Source organism: Marmota flaviventris, chromosome 6 (assembly GCF_047511675.1).
Source record: "Marmota flaviventris isolate mMarFla1 chromosome 6, mMarFla1.hap1, whole genome shotgun sequence".
Taxonomy (NCBI): domain Eukaryota; kingdom Metazoa; phylum Chordata; class Mammalia; order Rodentia; family Sciuridae; genus Marmota; species Marmota flaviventris.
Genome location: NC_092503.1, coordinates 121,997,230 through 122,018,488, shown reverse-complemented (window position 1 = coordinate 122,018,488; position 21,259 = coordinate 121,997,230). Strand labels below are relative to the sequence as shown.

The 21,259-nt window shown below is 43.7% G+C and overlaps 2 pseudogenes; both read right to left on the bottom strand.

Annotated features, from left to right (window-relative positions):
* Positions 1-7,763: 7,763 nt before the first annotated feature.
* Positions 7,764-10,643, bottom strand: LOC139706136 (popy class I histocompatibility antigen, alpha chain E-like; annotated as a pseudogene).
* On the bottom strand, positions 10,464-20,936 carry LOC139706047 (popy class I histocompatibility antigen, alpha chain E-like; annotated as a pseudogene).
* Between the last annotated feature and the right edge of the window lie 323 nt (positions 20,937-21,259).

Here is a 21,259-nt window from a genome sequence, read left to right as displayed (position 1 = left end):
AGTCAGAAACCACTTCTCTCCATAAAAAGACAAACTCCACCTCCCAGGCATTATTATAGGGGAACACGACATGAGGCTTCAGCTTCACCAGTCAGATGACCACATGCTGGACTCTGACCAGGACATGATGACAGAGGGGCTGGGGAAGGATAGACACATTTGGGATAGTGGCTCAAGTGGAAGTAGTAATGACCAGTTCCCAGCATCAGCAGCAACAGCAGTACCAGTCACAGAATCCTTTGTTAGTCATCAGAGTATCAGTGGTGTGATCAGTGGCACCTGTGCCAGCAGCAGGGACAGTGGAGCCTACATGGGATCTGACCTAGGTTAGGATTATAGTTTCTGTCCTTGGCTACATAACATTAAGCCTGGTTCTGTGACCTTCCCAAACATGTAATTAGCTCCCAATATGACATATACTTTACATGAAAGCAGAAAATTTCTGGATTCCATTATTTACTCTAAGAAGTGATAAATGGGTTTGGGGAGTCATTTCAGAGAGCAGCAACAGAGATATTCTCCATGCTGAGCTCTGATCCACTTTCTGCATAGTCCACCTGGCTGTACTTCATGGGGTGATAACAACATGATCTTCCAATTCACTATCATGATTGACAACATAAGTCAACCTTTTCTTTCTAAGGAAAAAAACTTTAAGGTTTTAATACATATCCCACCCTGGGTTAGCTCTGATCACACACCTCAATCCCACTGAGCACCAAGATGGCCTCTGTTAAAAAGAGAATAAGTTATACTTCCACCTAACATGATAAGACTCTCCTGCATACAACTGAACTACACCATCCCTTTCCTAACACAGGATGCAAAGTCCCTCTGTGATGTCCTCTCCTCCTCCCCTTGATAGACATACCAAAATGCAAAACACTAAGACATACACTTAACAATGCTTAATACTATGATAAACAGTCAAAATTATTTATGTTACATATAAAAGGGTGAGATTCAAGAAAATAAGTATATTTGATTAATAAATACATACCACAAACATATTCATAATAAAATAAAGAAGATATGCAAATGAAAATTACAGTCCTCTCCTCTGAAAATGGTCATGTGTTGCTGCTAGTACTCATCTTCCACCTCTCATTCCATATTCCCTTCAATTCAGCAAGTAGTTCAGCTGCCTGTAGTATTTCTCCTGCTGTGGTGATGCCAACCTTCATTCCCCCTGAAGGGTCCTGGCCACTCTTAGTTCTGCCTGAGTTGGGCTGATGTAGTTTCCCATGGACATTAATCTCAGGGGATGTAACACTAAGAGGCACCCTAAGGGAATCCTGTATTCCAGACATTCCCTTCCTTCTCTCCCTGGGGAGCAGCTGTCCCATGTCCCCCTGGCTGCCAGGATCCATCACTCAGGCCCACCAGCTAACTCCACTCTTGGGCTCTTGACTTAAAGCAAGAAGAGCCCAACATGGCCAGTGACAGTTGACCTTTCCAATTCAGTGAACTCATTGTTGTCTCTTGATGGAAGCATTTCTTCTGTGAAACTAATATCTCTAGGCCAGCAGGACATAAGGTCTTGGGACAGGAAGCACACAGTGGGTCACTGGGGGCCATAGTGAGAGTTGCCACTCCCATTCCCATTTCTTGATTCCTGGACAAATGAATCCTGGCTGTTGGGAAAACAGTGCTACTCAGACACTAGTTCAGCCTCCTGAGGGACCTTGCCCCAGCCTGCAAGGTGTCTCCATGTAGCTGCCACTGTCATGGAGTCTTCAAAAGGCCACAGCACCCCTCATCAAGCCAGGTACCTCAGGAGGAGGGAGAAGATGGTAGGAGCAGAGATTCCGGAGTTCAGACTATGGTCACACTTCTTTGGCTGTGAAGGAATTTCTGGGGCAGAAGCAGAGCTCTGTGGACACCATGACAAGGCATTTGTCAGATGAAGCCCAAGCTCTCTAGGGCCTTTAGGCTACAGATCTGGAAGCCCCTCTGACATCATCTCAGTCTTTCTCTTCTCTTTTATGCACACACACACACACACACACACACTTACACACTCATTCTGCCCTGTCACTTGCAGTGCAGCTTCTCCTGGCATTGAAAGAACTCCTCCAGGTGTCCTCATAGCTAATTACCTCAGGTCCTCACGTCTCTCCTCAAATCTCACTTTCTTCATGATGCCCATGCTGCCCACCCTAGCACACAGCCCTCTTCGCTGCCTCACATCTTCGCTAGATCACCTTCCCTATATTACTTGCCACTTCCTGCCATGAAAACTACCCATTGCCTAGATGAAATTTTCTACCTCTGCCCACTAGGACACCTGCTACTCAGAGAGGACAACTGATTTAATTTCACTCATGTTTCCCAGGTACAGAAACAGTGTAACAGATCTGACACACAGTAAGTATCAGTTGGATGAATGATCACTCTGGAGCATCTCCCTCTTCTAGAGACACTATCATTATTAATGGAGCCTCAGGCCAAAGGCTGCTTGTGGCAGCTACAGCACAATGTCCTGTCACACAGAAGTCCAGGTTGTCTGCACTCTTCTCCTAAGAGCTGCTCTTCCTCCCTCCCTCCCTCCACCCACACCAGCCCTCCTGCACTCTACAGCACATCATTTCATTTTCCCCTTTAGGAGAAAAAAAACCCTAAGCAGATGGATTTAATTTTTCACCAGATATAATTTAGATGCAAAGCAAGAGACCAGAACTCATTCACAAGAATAAGAACAGGCATAATCCTCTACAGAAAAAAAAAAAAAAAACCCAAAAATGGGAGCTAAGGGTTGAACTCAGGCATGAGCCACGCTGATCTGGCCACACAAACCCTTTCTGCCTCTGGTCCTGGACACAGGACAAGGCCCAGGCAATGTCTGAGTGCCTGTGATCACAGGTCTAGTGGACAAGACTCTACTGAGTACAACCAGCTGTTGAGTGACCACATCAAAGCCTACAGAGACTGAGCACTGCCTGGCTGCAGCCCTGCCCACATGCAGCTCCTCACGGCCTTCTCCTGTGCCCACTACAGAAGACTCAGCACAGCACACACATGGATTCTGGGAGGTTCTCAGGTCTCAATTTGTTTTCTCTCACAAATTGTGGAATCTTGTGCCCCTTGAATAACCTCGTCAATCTCTCTAAAGGGCAAGAATTTGAAAAACACATTCATACCCAGATTCTTATTTTCAATAGTGAAATAAGAAGATGCAGCTCAATGCAACATAAAGTTAAACCAGGGGTAGAGACATCCTGGCCCCATTTCTGATACAGAAGGGAACACAGGTTAGTATGGGGAAGAGGGTCCTATTGGGCAGGGATAGGCTGGTTATTCCACCTCTTCTCATTTTGCCAATAGGAACTCAGACACATCCAGAGCCATTTGCAGAAAAAGAATTAGAGAAGTTCACTAGAAGTTGCAACATTCTGAACATCACTCACTCAAAAGGTCCAGATACAGAGTCCCCAGAACCCAGCTGTGCCCCCTCCATTCTATCTCTTCCCCCTTTCCAACCCTCCTTTAGAAGTCATAAGAGACTCATTAAACCCCTGGGACTCTTTCCTGCCCAGGGTAGAATAAGAGCTAAAGAAAAGAAAACTACTCTGCCGCAGTCTGGCTGGGCACACAATCACAAGCCACCACACAGCTTGTAGATTCAAACAGCAACTCTTTATTCCCGAACTCACACCAGCCGTCTACAATCACGTTCTGGGGAAATCCACGTTCTCTGCCCAAATCCCTCTCCACTGGGCTTCTATCTCCAAAATATACTGTCTGAATCCCGTGAGAACTCAAGGGGAACTCAGGCAGCAGGATACGCCCTATTCCCAGCAGGAATAATCTTAAACCTTAAACCTGGAACCTAAACTGGGAACGCCCTAAACACGATTATCTTAAAACCGGGAACACCCTAATCTGCCTTGGTCCTTGAGCAAGGTCACCTACATTCAATGTCGCTGCAACATGTCAGCAACATGGGGTACGCTGGCAAGGAAATTGTCATACCTACTTGGCTAATGGCTCCCAGCATCTCCCCCCTTCTGATTAATTAAACAACAAGCAATGTGGCTTAAGGACCGTGCCTGGTAGGTTGTCCAATTCAACATATGGTTCTTACCCGTCATCGGAAAACTGACCTTTAGGCGTCAGCCTCCTGTCTTAGGTTGATACCACTGCAATTGAATCATACCCGTCACTGACTACCGGTCCAGCATACAGCCATACTTGTGGATAGGTCTATGCACCAGTGGGGGGGGTGAGGTTCTTTGCCTCACCTCTGTTGGCCCCCAAATTTGGCCTTGGTGCCAGTGGGGGAGTGAGGTTAATGTGGCTTATGGACCGTGCCTGGTAGGTTGTCCAATTCAACATATGGTTCTTACCCGTCATCGGAAAACTGACCTTTAGGCGTCAGCCTCCTGTCTTAGGTTGATACCACTGCAATTGGATCATACCCGTCACTGACTACCGGTCCAGCATAAGCCATTGGCCCCCAAATTTTAGACCATCACTAGCAGAAGGGAGGAGGATACAGAAATGCCGACACCAAGCCAATTGATGGCTCCTTGGGAAAAAATTGCATCACTGGTGACACCATCAGCAAAGATATGTCAGCACTACCACAATTAACATGGGGTGCGCTGGCAAGGAAATAAAAATTGCATCACTAGTGACACCATCAGCAAAGATATGCCAGCATTACCACAATTCGCTGCACCAAACGATAGTTACGTAGTCCAGGCAAGTTCTGCAAGCAGTTCAAAGCAGAGGAATCTATCAATATGTCCATTTCCTCCCAAAATCCGTTTCCTCCCAAAGTAAGTTGACTCTTTGATTGAGCATTACTTGTTGAGTTCTTCACCGGCACTGGGATGGAGATAGGAATTCTGGCAATGATGCTAAACAGACATTATCCTGAAAAGAATTATTAAATATAATGAAAAGGAAAGGTGAAAGTAAACAAACAGATCTGTTAACCTACTTTAAAAACAATCCTTAATAGCTTTTTACCTAATTTAAATTAGTAAACAAACAGATCTGTTAACCACCTTTAAAAACAATCCTTAACAGCTGTTTACATAATTTAAATTAAACCATTTAAATCACGTGAATAAAAAAAAAATAATAATTCGGATCCAGTTTTTCATGAGCGCTCCTCATATAAGAAATATGGACATACGCACATACAGACATACAACACAAAACACAAGAGTGTACACAAACGTACAACACATAAGAAAATAGTAAAGGCCTTGTAGCTTTACCTAGGTGAAATCTCCATTGCAGTGTTTAAAAACTTCACAGTTAAAAAATAAAACTGATCAGAAAAACATTAACCTAGGTTTGTATGAGCTCAAAAAATAAAAATAGAACCTTATGATGTGGAAAAATGCAATAATAAAATAGCTATTGAAAAAAGCATCCTGGTTAATCACTGTCGCAGATGTAAGAATGGCCAAGCTGGAGTTCTGGATATCAGCTGTTATGGATTTGAGTCAAATCATCTTCTTTTCGATCTGTAGAAATTGTTTTAGTTAATCTCTCTGGAATCCAAATCGGCTGCTGTTCTCCCTGTGGAAAAACACAAACAGACCCCCGACTCCAGACAATCACTGGGTCAGGACCTTTCCATTGTCCTGTTAGAATATCTTTCCAAAGTACCTTAGGCTTATGTACATTTTTTGGATACATATGCCTTTCCGCAGCACTAAGTCCTGATGAATCCAAATTTAAAAAGTTTAGAGTAAAAAGCGTTATTTTAAGTTTATCTTTGGGGGATATATACCCCCTTCCAATTCTCTCTTTTTGCTTTAATAAGTATATGTCTGTATCTAATAATTGTCTTAGCTTTTTGCATTTTCTATCTGAAATACCTTACTTGACATTTTCAACCATTTTTTATCTTATTTCTATCTTCTAGTTTCTTTCTAAGGTTTGTATATTTACCCTTAGTTGCTTATTTTCCTCCTAGTTTTTTGTTGTTGTTGTTGTTTTCTATTTTGTGGGTTTAAAATTATTGTCTCCCTACATCTTTTTTATCTTTCTACATCTTCTTTATCTTTTCTCTTTTTAACTTTCTATACTTCAGTCTTTAAAGTTTTTCACTTTAAATTTTTAATCTTCTTCATCTAAATATCTTTTATCCTATTATCTTCCCATTTTTTTTAAGTAATGCCTTTACGATTAACTAGGCTTCGAATGACCCAATCTTTCCTCCGTCATGAAGGCATTTTAACCACCTTCAATTTAACCTTTTAAAGCCTTCCAATTATCATCTATGCTGTACTTTTAAATGTACTTTTTCACCACCTACAACTTCACTCTTTTAAACGAGGCTTAGATTCTGTTTAAATCTCTTTAATGTTAGTTTACATGGCTGCCCTTCAACCAAAGGCTTTTTTTTTTTTTAAACTCCATTGAGAAGCTTTGTCTCAATCTGCCATGTACAAATACCTTTTTCTTCTTTCTTCCTTTCTCAAGCTTTTAAAGTAAGACTAGTTTCCTCAAAATCTTTTTAAATGGCATTTTACAACTTTTTACTTTACCACACAGAGATTATCTCATCTAGAAACATTTCTTTCTCCTTTAACCTTTCATATTAAAATATATTTCCACATCTTGAATCTTTTTATATCTTTTTTTTAACTGTTAACCCTTTTTATAAATTTACATTCTGAAACAACTCTTATAAAATTTCTGATTTAGACAAATTACTCCACTTTAATAAGATGAAAGACTTTCATGTTTTTTATGATACTATAATACTATAATTGAAACCCAACTGAAAATTTTTCTACTCTTTGTATATAAATTACACGATAGAATCTTAACTCTTAGTAACCTTGTTTTAGCAAAGACACAGACACAAAGCAATATTAAATCTTTTTCCATTTACCAATTTATGAACACACACATAATGTTTAAATATATTACCTTATGGAACTTAATAAGTAAAGAGTATTTGATTTCATATTTAGTGGTTGATTTAACACTTTACCTTTGTAAATTAATCAGATGTCTGTAAAAACCAAGATCTTAGACAAATGTAGTAAACAGAACTAGTCATCTCTTTCTTGAAGAAAAATCCTTCTACAGGATACCATGATGGTCCCATTGATATACTTAATAACTTGTCTTTAAAAAGCCATGGGCTACATTTTTGTATTGTATCAACATATGTCCTAACTGTTCTTGGTCTTACTGGGGTGCCTCCTTCCTCTAACAATTTATCTTGCTCGGAGGCGAACAACTTCAAACCTTGAGTCAACCATTTTCCCCAGTTTGCCTGAGAAAGTTCTAGGAACAGGCAACTTGAAATAAAAACAAGATAAATCAAAACAATAACACATTGTTTTTTGAATTGGTCACCCATTCTTTCGCTCTTCCTCAGGGGCGAGCAATTTCACTTACCTCCAAGCTTCAGAAGTTCCCCGTACGGGCCACCAAATGCCGCAGTCTGGCTGGGCACAAATGCCGCAGTCTGGCTGGGCACACAATCACGAGCCACCACACAGCTTGTAGATTCAAACAGCAACTCTTTATTCCCGAACTCACACCAGCCGTCTACAATCACGTTCTGGGGAAATCCGCGTTCTCTGCCCAAATCCCTCTCCACTGGGCTTCTATCTCCAAAATATACTGTCTGAATCCCGTGAGAACTCAAGGGGAACTCAGGCAGCAGGATACGCCCTATTCCCAGCAGGAATAATCTTAAACCTTAAACCTGGAACCTAAACTGGGAACGCCCTAAACACGATTATCTTAAAACCGGGAACACCCTAATCTGCCTTGGTCCTTGAGCAAGGTCACCTACATTCAATGTCGCTGCAACATGTCAGCAACATGGGGTACGCTGGCAAGGAAATTGTCATACCTACTTGGCTAATGGCTCCCAGCACTACTCAGAGTCCAAAGGAGCTATAGCTAAAGAGAATCATGGGGTAGGTCAGCTCCCCACTGGGCTCCTGTTCATACTACCCCAAGGGTCTCAGTGATCATTCTCCGACCTATACTTATTTGTAGCCTGAGTGTAGCTTTTTCCTTTCCATCAGTAGATAGAAAGTGTCCTGTGAGAGGTCAGGGAGGATGCAGGGCCATGAGGTTCTAGAGAAATCCCCTGGTTCTAAACCAGTGACATTTCCAGGACTGTGACTGCAGACCCAGGGAAGGATTAGGAAACATGAGGAAAATGACCTGGGACTGCTGGGAATCAGGTCCCCATGGTCATGATCATCAGGGTGAAAAGTTTCCTGTTTTTCACCTGTGCTTTTTAAGAAAGTTTCAGCACTTAGGGCCTCACTCTGGGTACACATGCATGTGAATGGTGCTCCTCAGTAATAAGGCAAAAGACTGGAAAACACCTGCTTGTGGCTTGAAACCCATAGGGGGACAAAAAAGAATTCAGACTTCACCTCTTTTTTATCAGCCAGTTCCACTTCACACTAGCAAACCCAACTCCAAAGAGAAGGAGGCCAGGAAGAATTCCAATCATGGAGAAGGTGTGCTGATGAGATAGCTCTGGGAAGGGAAAAGAGGGAAGATGAGATGCTGTAACCACCAGCTCTCAGCCCTGAGAATGGCTCCTGCTTTCTTGGCAGGAGGCTTTATGCCCTCATACCCTACTTACCCCATCTCAGGGTGAGGGGTTCAGGCAGCCCCTCATGATGCACATGGCATGTGTACTTATGCTCCTCCCCAGCAGGCACCACCACAGCTGCCCACTTCTGGAAGGTTCCATCCCCTGCAGGCCTGGTCTCCACAAGCTCCATGTTCTGAATCTGGTCCTCCCCATCCCTCTACCAAGTCAGGGTGATCTCCTTAGGGTAGAAGCCCAAGGCCCAGCACCTCAGGGTGACATCTCCTTCAGGGCTTAAGTGATGGGTCACATGTGTCTTTGGAGACTCTGAAGGGAAGAATTAGAAAAATAAGACATTTTGGTGCTGGAGCTATAGCTCACTGGTAGAGTGCTTGCTTAGCACATATGAGGCATGGGTTCGATCCTCAGCACCACATAAAAATAAATAAATAAAATAAAAGTATTTTGTCCATCTACAACTAAAAATATTTTTAAATAAGACATTATCTCCCATGGCTACTGAACCAGTGCTCATGTGACCATACTAAGTACAGACAGGACAATGGAAGTAAGGAAGGAAAGCAAAACCCAAGCACCAGCCTGGACTCAAGCTTCTGAGATAATCTCCTTTTCCTTGGAAAGTTGTAGAATCAGACTGACCAGGGAAAGATGCCCCAGATCTCTAAGAGGGACTTCAGGTTCTGACCTGAATGGAGGCCCAGAGACTCACAAAACCTGGAGTCACACCTCAAACAATTTGAATGTGGAGCTGAGAACAAGGCCTGAGAAAGTCACCTTGTGGTACCCAAGGCTGCTGTCAGGGTCAAAGCAATGTGCTCTTAAGTTTGTTCAGAGATCTTCTCCCTCCCCATTCCAAGAAAGACTTGATGCCTTAATTGTCTTGAGAGGAGGGAAGGTCCTCTGGTATTCTGTTAGCAATTCCATTTTTGTCCAAACTATGTCGGGCTCCCCTCATCCCCTGGTACCTGTGTGCAGCAACTTGTCCTTCCCTTTCTCCAGAAATCTGCGGAGCCACTCCAGGCACTCCTCCTGCAGGTAGGCCCTGTAGTGCTCTGCATCTCCTGAATCCTCCCATTTGCGCTGGGTGATCTGAGCAGCCTTGTCCCACGTGGTCCAAGAGCGCAGGTCCTCATTCAGGGAGATGTAATCCGCACCATCATAGGCAAACTCCTCATATCCACGAAGGAGGCTTCCATCTGGCCCAAGGTCACAGCCAGAAATCCACTGGAAGGTGTGAGAGCCTGGCCTGGCCCCGCCCCGGAAGTCACACTTGCTTTACTCTAGCTTTTAACATCTGGTGCTTAACTCGGCCAGCCCAACCCGGGAGCGGGGGGGGGGGGGGGGGGGGGGGGGGGGGGGGGGGGGGATTGGTCTAAGGCTTCTGCATAAATGTAAAATGAACCCCCAGCGAACTCGCCCAAGTTTTCTGAGTCGAGGGGCCAAGGGATGTTGGGGTCCCAGAAATGAAACTAAGTCTCGGAGACTGTAGTAGACCATGGCCTGTCCCAAAGAGATGGGGGCATTTGTCCCCTGCCACAGTCTGGCTGGGCACAAATGCCGCAGTCTGGCTGGGCACACAATCACGAGCCACCACACAGCTTGTAGATTCAAACAGCAACTCTTTATTCCCGAACTCACACCAGCCGTCTACAATCACGTTCTGGGGAAATCCACGTTCTCTGCCCAAGTTCCCCTCCACTGGGCTTCTATCTCCAAAAATATACTGTCTGAATCCCGTGAGAACTCAAGGGGAACTCAGGCAGCAGGATACGCCCTATTCCCAGCAGGAATAATCTTAAACCTTAAACCTGGAACCTAAACTGGGAACGCCCTAAACACGATTATCTTAAAACCGGGAACACCCTAATCTGCCTTGGTCCTTGAGCAAGGTCACCTACATTCAATGTCGCTGCAACATGTCAGCAACATGGGGTACGCTGGCAAGGAAATTGTCATACCTACTTGGCTAATGGCTCCCAGCACTACTCAGAGTCCAAAGGAGCTATAGCTAAAGAGAATCATGGGGTAGGTCAGCTCCCCACTGGGCTCCTGTTCATACTACCCCAAGGGTCTCAGTGATCATTCTCCGACCTATACTTATTTGTAGCCTGAGTGTAGCTTTTTCCTTTCCATCAGTAGATAGAAAGTGTCCTGTGAGAGGTCAGGGAGGATGCAGGGCCATGAGGTTCTAGAGAAATCCCCTGGTTCTAAACCAGTGACATTTCCAGGACTGTGACTGCAGACCCAGGGAAGGATTAGGAAACATGAGGAAAATGACCTGGGACTGCTGGGAATCAGGTCCCCATGGTCATGATCATCAGGGTGAAAAGTTTCCTGTTTTTCACCTGTGCTTTTTAAGAAAGTTTCAGCACTTAGGGCCTCACTCTGGGTACACATGCATGTGAATGGTGCTCCTCAGTAATAAGGCAAAAGACTGGAAAACACCTGCTTGTGGCTTGAAACCCATAGGGGGACAAAAAAGAATTCAGACTTCACCTCTTTTTTATCAGCCAGTTCCACTTCACACTAGCAAACCCAACTCCAAAGAGAAGGAGGCCAGGAAGAATTCCAATCATGGAGAAGGTGTGCTGATGAGATAGCTCTGGGAAGGGAAAAGAGGGAAGATGAGATGCTGTAACCACCAGCTCTCAGCCCTGAGAATGGCTCCTGCTTTCTTGGCAGGAGGCTTTATGCCCTCATACCCTACTTACCCCATCTCAGGGTGAGGGGTTCAGGCAGCCCCTCATGATGCACATGGCATGTGTACTTATGCTCCTCCCCAGCAGGCACCACCACAGCTGCCCACTTCTGGAAGGTTCCATCCCCTGCAGGCCTGGTCTCCACAAGCTCCATGTTCTGAATCTGGTCCTCCCCATCCCTCTACCAAGTCAGGGTGATCTCCTTAGGGTAGAAGCCCAAGGCCCAGCACCTCAGGGTGACATCTCCTTCAGGGCTTAAGTGATGGGTCACATGTGTCTTTGGAGACTCTGAAGGGAAGAATTAGAAAAATAAGACATTTTGGTGCTGGAGCTATAGCTCACTGGTAGAGTGCTTGCTTAGCACATATGAGGCATGGGTTCGATCCTCAGCACCACATAAAAATAAATAAATAAAATAAAAGTATTTTGTCCATCTACAACTAAAAATATTTTTAAATAAGACATTATCTCCCATGGCTACTGAACCAGTGCTCATGTGACCATACTAAGTACAGACAGGACAATGGAAGTAAGGAAGGAAAGCAAAACCCAAGCACCAGCCTGGACTCAAGCTTCTGAGATAATCTCCTTTTCCTTGGAAAGTTGTAGAATCAGACTGACCAGGGAAAGATGCCCCAGATCTCTAAGAGGGACTTCAGGTTCTGACCTGAATGGAGGCCCAGAGACTCACAAAACCTGGAGTCACACCTCAAACAATTTGAATGTGGAGCTGAGAACAAGGCCTGAGAAAGTCACCTTGTGGTACCCAAGGCTGCTGTCAGGGTCAAAGCAATGTGCTCTTAAGTTTGTTCAGAGATCTTCTCCCTCCCCATTCCAAGAAAGACTTGATGCCTTAATTGTCTTGAGAGGAGGGAAGGTCCTCTGGTATTCTGTTAGCAATTCCATTTTTGTCCAAACTATGTCGGGCTCCCCTCATCCCCTGGTACCTGTGTGCAGCAACTTGTCCTTCCCTTTCTCCAGAAATCTGCGGAGCCACTCCAGGCACTCCTCCTGCAGGTAGGCCCTGTAGTGCTCTGCATCTCCTGAATCCTCCCATTTGCGCTGGGTGATCTGAGCAGCCTTGTCCCACGTGGTCCAAGAGCGCAGGTCCTCATTCAGGGAGATGTAATCCGCACCATCATAGGCAAACTCCTCATATCCACGAAGGAGGCTTCCATCTGGCCCAAGGTCACAGCCAGAAATCCACTGGAAGGTGTGAGAGCCTGGCCTGGCCCCGCCCCGGAAGTCACACTTGCTTTACTCTAGCTTTTAACATCTGGTGCTTAACTCGGCCAGCCCAACCCGGGAGCGGGGGGGGGGGGGGGGGGGGGGGGGGATTGGTCTAAGGCTTCTGCATAAATGTAAAATGAACCCCCAGCGAACTCGCCCAAGTTTTCTGAGTCGAGGGGCCAAGGGATGTTGGGGTCCCAGAAATGAAACTAAGTCTCGGAGACTGTAGTAGACCATGGCCTGTCCCAAAGAGATGGGGGCATTTGTCCCCTGCCACAGTCTGGCTGGGCACAAATGCCGCAGTCTGGCTGGGCACACAATCACGAGCCACCACACAGCTTGTAGATTCAAACAGCAACTCTTTATTCCCGAACTCACACCAGCCGTCTACAATCACGTTCTGGGGAAATCCACGTTCTCTGCCCAAGTTCCCCTCCACTGGGCTTCTATCTCCAAAAATATACTGTCTGAATCCTGTGAGAACTCAAGGGGAACTCAGGCAGCAGGATACGCCCTATTCCCAGCAGGAATAATCTTAAACCTTAAACCTGGAACCTAAACTGGGAACGCCCTAAACACGATTATCTTAAAACCGGGAACACCCTAATCTGCCTTGGTCCTTGAGCAAGGTCACCTACATTCAATGTCGCTGCAACATGTCAGCAACATGGGGTACGCTGGCAAGGAAATTGTCATACCTACTTGGCTAATGGCTCCCAGCATCTCCCCCCTTCTGATTAATTAAACAACAAGCAATGTGGCTTAAGGACCGTGCCTGGTAGGTTGTCCAATTCAACATATGGTTCTTACCCGTCATCGGAAAACTGACCTTTAGGCGTCAGCCTCCTGTCTTAGGTTGATACCACTGCAATTGAATCATACCCGTCACTGACTACCGGTCCAGCATACAGCCATACTTGTGGATAGGTCTATGCACCAGTGGGGGGGTGAGGTTCTTTGCCTCACCTCTGTTGGCCCCCAAATTTGGCCTTGGTGCCAGTGGGGGAGTGAGGTTAATGTGGCTTATGGACCGTGCCTGGTAGGTTGTCCAATTCAACATATGGTTCTTACCCGTCATCGGAAAACTGACCTTTAGGCGTCAGCCTCCTGTCTTAGGTTGATACCACTGTAATTGGATCATACCTGTCACTGACTACCGGTCCAGCATAAGCCATTGGCCCCCAAATTTTAGACCATCACTAGCAGAAGGGAGGAGGATACAGAAATGCCGACACCAAGCCAATTGATGGCTCCTTGGGAAAAAAATTGCATCACTGGTGACACCATCAGCAAAGATATGTCAGCACTACCACAATTAACATGGGGTGCGCTGGCAAGGAAATAAAAATTGCATCACTAGTGACACCATCAGCAAAGATATGCCAGCATTACCACAATTCGCTGCACCAAACGATAGTTACATAGTCCAGGCAAGTTCCGCAAGCAGTTCAAAGCAGAGGAATCTATCAATATGTCCATTTCCTCCCAAAATCCGTTTCCTCCCAAAGTAAGTTGACTCTTTGATTGAGCATTACTTGTTGAGTTCTTCACCGGCACTGGGATGGAGATAGGAATTCTGGCAATGATGCTAAACAGACATTATCCTGAAAAGAATTATTAAATATAATGAAAAGGAAAGGTGAAAGTAAACAAACAGATCTGTTAACCTACTTTAAAAACAATCCTTAACAGCCTTTTACCTAATTTAAACTAGTAAACAAACAGATCTGTTAACCACCTTTAAAAACAATCCTTAACAGCTGTTTACCTAATTTAAATTAAACCATTTAAATCACGTGAATAAAAATAATAATAATTCGGATCCAGTTTTTCATGAGCGCTCCTCATATAAGAAATATGGACATACGCACATACAGACATACAACACAAAACACAAGAGTGTACACAAACGTACAACACATAAGAAAATAGTAAAGGCCTTGTAGCTTTACCTGGGTGAAATCTCCATTGCAATGTTTAAAAACTCCACAGTCAAAAAATAAAACTGATCAGAAAAACATTAACCTAGGTTTGTATGAGCTCAAAAAATAAAAATAGAACCTTATGATGTGGAAAAATGCAATAATAAAATAGCTATTGAAAAAAGCATCCTGGTTAATCACTGTCGCAGATGTAAGAATGGCCAAGCTGGAGTTCTGGATATCAGCTGTTATGGATTTGAGTCAAATCATCTTCTTTTCAATCTGTAGAGACTGTTTTAGTTAATCTTTCTGGAATCCAAATGGGCTGCTGTTCTCCCTGTGGAAAAACACAAACAGACCCCCGACTCCAGACAATCACTGGGTCAGGACCTTTCCATTGTCCTGTTAGAATATCTTTCCAAAGTACTTTAGGCTTATGTACATTTTTTGGATACATATGTCTTTCTGCAGCACTAAGTCCTGATGAATCCAAATTTAAAAAGTTTAGAGTAAAAAGCGTTATTTTAAGTTTATCTTTGGGGGATATATACCCCTTTCCAATTCCCTCTTTTTGCTTTAATAAGTATGTTTTAATAGTTTGATGAGCTCTTTCAACTATGCCTTGTCCCTGTGGATTGTATGGGATTCCTGTTATATGAGTAATACCAAATGATGAGCAAAATTGTTTAAAAGAGGTAGAGGTATAGCCAGGACCATTATCGGTTTTTAACTGTTTAGGAACGCCCACAGTGGCAAAATTTTGTAAGCAATGAGCTATAACATCTTTAGTTTTTTCTCCGGCATGAAGGGAGCCCATCAAAAATCCAGAAGAAGTATCGACTGTAACGTGTAAATATTTTAATTTTCCAAATTCTGGCAAGTGTGTGACGTCCATCTGCCAAATATGGTTAGGTATCAGTCCTCTAGGATTGACTCCAAGATTAACTTGTGGTAAAAATGTCACACAATTTTGACATTGTTTTATTATATGTCTGGCTTGTTCCTTAGTTATTTTAAAACGCTTTTGTAAAGTATTAGCATTAACATGAAACCTTTTATGAAAATTTGTAGCTTCTTCAAATGTAGAGAAAATATGTATGTCATGTGTAGTTTTATCTGCTAAATCATTGCCTAAACTAAGGGCTCCAGGCAATCCTGTATGTGCCCTAATATGTCCTATGAAGAATGGATCTTTTCTGTCCCAGATTAGACTTTGTATAGTGGAAAACAAAGAGAAAACAGTAGAAGAAGGGGAAATCCTACCAGCATCTTCAAGAGATACTATAGCATTAACTACATACTGACTATCAGAAAATAAATTAAATACAGAATCTTTAAACATCAAAAAAGCTTGTAAAACTGCATTAAGCTCTACCTTTTGAGCTGATTGTTTGGGTACTAAAAATGTAAAAGTTTGATCAGGGGTAACTACTGCTGCTGTACCATTATTTGACCCATCAGTGAAAATATTTGGAGCATTCATGATAGGTGTTTTTCTTGTCATTTTAGGAAAAACTACAGGATGCTTAGACCAAAAAGACAACAAAGGATTAGATGGTAAATGATTATCAAATGAAACATTAGATTTACACATGATTATTGCCCAAGTATTTAACTCATTAGCTAACTCATCAATTTGATCCATAGTATATGGAGTAATAATTTTATTGGGAGAAATTCCAAACACTCCCTTCGCTGCTTTTATTCCTTTGAGTATTAATTGTCCTACAGCCTCAGGATACCTAGTAAGAATAGTGTTAGGAGAATAAGATAAATGTATCCATAATAATGGACCTTCTTGCCAAAATACTCCTGTAGGGATATTTTTTGTTGGTAGTACAATAAATAATAAAGGCAAACTTATATCAATTCTATCCAAATGCATATTTTCCATATATGTTTCAATAATTTTTAATGCCTTTCTTGCTTTAGGAGTTAACATGCGGGGTGAATTTGGATCTGATGGACCTTTTAGAATATCAAATAAAGGTCCCAACTCTCCTGTTGGTATACCTAGATAAGGCCTTATCCAATTTATGTCTCCCAATAACTTTTGAAAGTCGTTAAGTGATTTGAGTTGATCTACTCGTATTTGAATTTTTGGTGGACGGACCATGGTTGAGGATAATAGAACTCCTAAATAATTAATTGGAAAATTTAATTGTACTTTATCTATTGCTATCTCTAGATTATAATTTTTTAATAAGTTTGTAAGTGTGGCATAACATTCCAGCAATATGTTTTTATCTTTATGTGCCAATAATACATCATCCATATAGTGAAATATTTGTAGTTCAGGATTTTGATTTCTAAGTGGCTGGATTGCTTTGTTAACATATATTTGGCACATAGTTGGACTGTTAGCCATCCCTTGAGGGAGTACTTTCCATTCATATCTCTGATCAGGACCTTCATGATTTAATGCAGGGATAGTAAATGCAAAACGTGGACTATCCTCGGGATGAATTGGAATTGAAAAAAAACAATCTTTAATATCTATAGCTAAAACATGCCAAGTTTTTGGCAAAGCAGACAATTGAGGAATCCCTGATTGAGCAGGTCCCATAATAACCATCTCATTATTAATGGCTCTTAAATCTTGCAATAATCTCCATTTACCAGATTTCTTTTTGATGACAAAAATGGGAGTATTATGGGGAGATATGGAAGGTTGTATATGTCCTTCCGCTAATTGTTGTTTGACCAGATCATGGGCTACTTGTGTCTTTTCTTTAGTCAGGGGCCACTGAGGAACCCACACTGGTCTTTCTGATTTCCAAGTAATTTTGATTGTCTCAGTGGCCCTTTCTGAAAATCCAACCCATGTCTGTCTGTTCCTTGATCTATTTGTACTGGTGCTGCTATACCTTGCCCTTGTTTTTCTAATCTTTTTTCTTTCCTAAAGCCTTGTCTAGCCCTAGTAGTGGGCGCATTAGGATTGATGTTATTTGTTAACGTCAAACCTAATTGATCTAGGACATCTCGTCCCCATAAATTTATAGGAAGATGATCCAATACATATGGCTGTATAGTTCCTTCACATCCTTCAGGATCCTTCCAATCTAATATCATAGAACTTCTATGGGGATTAGTCGCCACTCCTAGGCCTCGAAGCGTTTGAGTGGCTTGTTGTAATGGCCAATGTTTTGGCCATTCTTGATGAGATATGATGCTAAGGTCAGCTCCTGTGTCCAGTAGCCCATTAAACTCATGACCTTGAATATTTAGTTTTAGCATTGGGCGAGAATCTAAATTTAAAGACAACATAGCCCAATCTACACCTGTGGAGCCTAATCCCCTGGAACCTCTTTCTACACTATGACTAGGAAATTTATTATGTAGGCTGGGTATTATTAACAACTGTGCTATTCTATCTCCAGGTGAAATTACTGATATACCTCTTGGAGAACTAGCTATAATTTTTATTTCACCTACATAATCGGGATCAATTACCCCAGGACTTATCATAAGTCCTTTTAATGTAGATGAACTACGTCCCAATAATAAGCCTACTGTTCCTTGGGGGAGAGGTCCTTTTACTCCTGTGGGAATGATTTGAACTCCCATCTCTGGAGTTAATACTGCTCTGGCAGAGGCGCAGATGTCCAACCCTGCGCTCCCTCGGGTTTGTCTGATGAGGGATTTAATGGACAATGTGTCCTGGGCACTACCCTGATGGTGTTGCTGGGATCCTCCACTGCCCCGTATATTTGTGGTTGTGGGCCCCGGAGCATTGGGCCCCCCTGTCCGTTTTTTGGCAATGGAGCCTGATGCCTTTCTCCACGATATCTTGGATAAATACCTGGTCTTTGTCCGTTTTTTGATAAGGGAGTACCTTCTATGGTGGTTTGAGAACGGCATTCATTAGCCCAATGTCTCCCTCTACGGCATCGTGGGCAAATACCCGGTATTCTATTCCTTTGATACCTACTTTTGTTAAACCCTCCTCCTATGGGGCAATTCCTTTTAAAATGTCCTGTTTGTTCACAATCATAGCATGTTTTTGGCCTGGCATCTAAAGCCTGTTGTACTGCAGCTGCCAAGACTTGCCCTTGTTCATTTATATCTCTACATAATTTAATATATGTGTTTAAATCTTCATGTCTCCATGGTCTAATAACCTCTCTGCAGCAACGATTTGCTTGGTCATAAGCCAGTTGTTTTATTAATGGCATTGCTTGTTCTGTATCCCCAAAAATTTTGGCAGCCGTTTGAATTAGCCTATCTACAAAGTCAGCGTAAGGTTCATTAGCTCTCTGTATTACCTTAGATAGCTGACCTTGTAAATCTCCATGTCCTTGTAAAGTCTTCCATGCCCTAACTGCGTCTGCAGCAATTTGTGCATATATAGCAGGATCATATTCAATTTGTTGCCGTTGACCCTCATAAGGTCCTTTTCCTAACAACATATCTAGATTTCTTTGAGGGTAACCGGCTGCTGCATTTCGCCTAGCTGTCTCCGTGCAAAATTCCTCATTGGCAACCTTCCATAACAAATATTGTCCTCCATTTAGTACAGATTTACACATGCTAGCCCAATCTGCTGGCGTCATGTCCAAGTTAGTAATGGACTCAACCATGCTTACCGTGAAGGGAGCTTGGGGACCATAGGTTGTTACAGCCTCCTTTAACTGCTTCACTGTTTTAAAATCTAATGCACGGTGAATTCGCTGCCCTCCTGCCTGTTCAAGTACAGGGCATGCTAATCTTTGAGGTCCTGTCTCAGGATCCCATTTATCAACTACGGGGTTTGAGGGCCACTCAGCTGTCTCCATCGGTGGGGCTGTTGGTTGAATTACGCCCTCTTGTGATAAAACGGAGTTAGTAACAGCCTCCTGTTGTGGCCTTTTTCCTAACAACTCCTTTTCCTTTAAATTTTCTTCCTCTGTCTGACTAGCTCGAGAGACCTTCTCTTTTGTTTGATCTAAAATGTCTTTCTCCATGGTCTGAACCTCTAACAATTTACTTAACATCTTTTCAGTTTGTTTTTTACTTATTTCTAATCTACTATAAAGATAACGCAACCCAATAAGATAGCACAAAACAAAGCCGAAATTGAATGAAACAAAAACGGAATAAAAAATCATTGTATCAATTTTCTCTTCCTCAGGGCCGACAAACTTCAAACCTTTAGTCAACCATTTTTTCCAGTTTGCCTGAGAAATTTCTAGGGACAGGCAACTTGAAATAAAAACAAAATAAATCAAAACAATAACACATTGTTTTTTGAATTGGTGACCCATTCTTTCTCTCTTCCTCAAGGGTGAGAAATTTCACTTACCTCTAAGCTTCAGAAGTTCCCCGCACGGGCCGCCAAATGCCACAGTCTGGCTGGGCACAAATGCCGCAGTCTGGCTGGGCACACAATCACGAGCCACCACACAGCTTGTAGATTCAAACAGCAACTCTTTATTCCCGAACTCACACCAGCCGTCTACAATCACGTTCTGGGGAAATCCACGTTCTCTGCCCAAATCCACGTTCTCTGCCCAAATCCACGTTCTCTGCCCAAGTTCCCCTCCACTGGGCTTCTATCTCCAAAAATATACTGTCTGAATCCTGTGAGAACTCAAGGGGAACTCAGGCAGCAGGATACGCCCTATTCCCAGCAGGAATAATCTTAAAACTTAAACCTGGAACCTAAACTGGGAACGCCCTAAACACGATTATCTTAAAACCGGGAACACCCTAATCTGCCTTGGTCCTTGAGCAAGGTCACCTACATTCAATGTCGCTGCAACATGTCAGCAACATGGGGTACGCTGGCAAGGAAATTGTCATACCTACTTGGCTAATGGCTCCCAGCAGTCCCCTGCCACCCGGTCCCGGGTCACTCACCGTCCTCGCTCTGGTTGAAGTAACGGAGGGTGGAGCGCAGGTTCCAGCTCAATTTCTGTGCATGAGCCTTAGCATCTTGGTTTGCTCTTCCCAAAACTCTGGTGCCTCAAATTCCATCCACTGCACCCGCGGCTCCACCCTCAGATTCCGGGCGTCGCTGTCGAAGTGCAGGAACAGTGTGTCGTCCACATAGCCCACCGAGGTGTAAAAAGACTCTTCGTGGCCAGGTCGGGACACGGAGGTGTGGAAATAACGCAGGGAGTGGGGCCCTGAGGACAGAGAGCAGCTAAGACCCGATGCGACCACCTCCTGGGACAGGACCAGGGTCCCAGGTTGATGGGCCGTGATGGGAGGAGGGGGCGAGGGGACTCGTGAGACAGAAAGGGGGCAGACCGAAAGGACTGTATGATCGGTGATTCAGATCGGGACAGGGCGAGTCTGAAATGGAGGGAATGTTCAGGCTTCACAAGGTAGAAATGCCGCGTCCCTGAATCTGTGACCCCACTGAGAAGTCCCCTAGATCCTACCCACAGAGGCTGTTTCCCGCCCGACCCGGTACTCACTCGCCCAGGTTTGGATCAGGGTTAGAGGCCCGAAAAGCAGCAGGAACAGAGTTCTGAACTTCATGACTCACACCTCCATGGACAAGGAGAATCAGTTCCTGCAGCGGTGCCTGGACCTTGTCACCTGGAATTGAGGCGACAACTCTGATTGGCTTCTCTAGAAACCACTGGTGTGAGAGTGAGAACTGTGGACGCGTCATGAGTCACCAGGCAGAAGAATTCAGGTTGAAAGAGGAGGAAGTGAAACTCCTGGAAAGTGGGGATTTGGTTTCCTTCTGGTTCCCCAACCCCAGAAACCTCCTTCAGGCCTGAGACCTTGAGCCACGCCCAGGACCTGCGGTTTTCTTCTGACCTTTCTCCTCCAGCACCAAGCTGTCTTTCTCACATCATCTCTCTGAGTCCTGGCCCAGAGGCTGTTTGAAGAAGCCAAGGATAGACCTTCTAAAA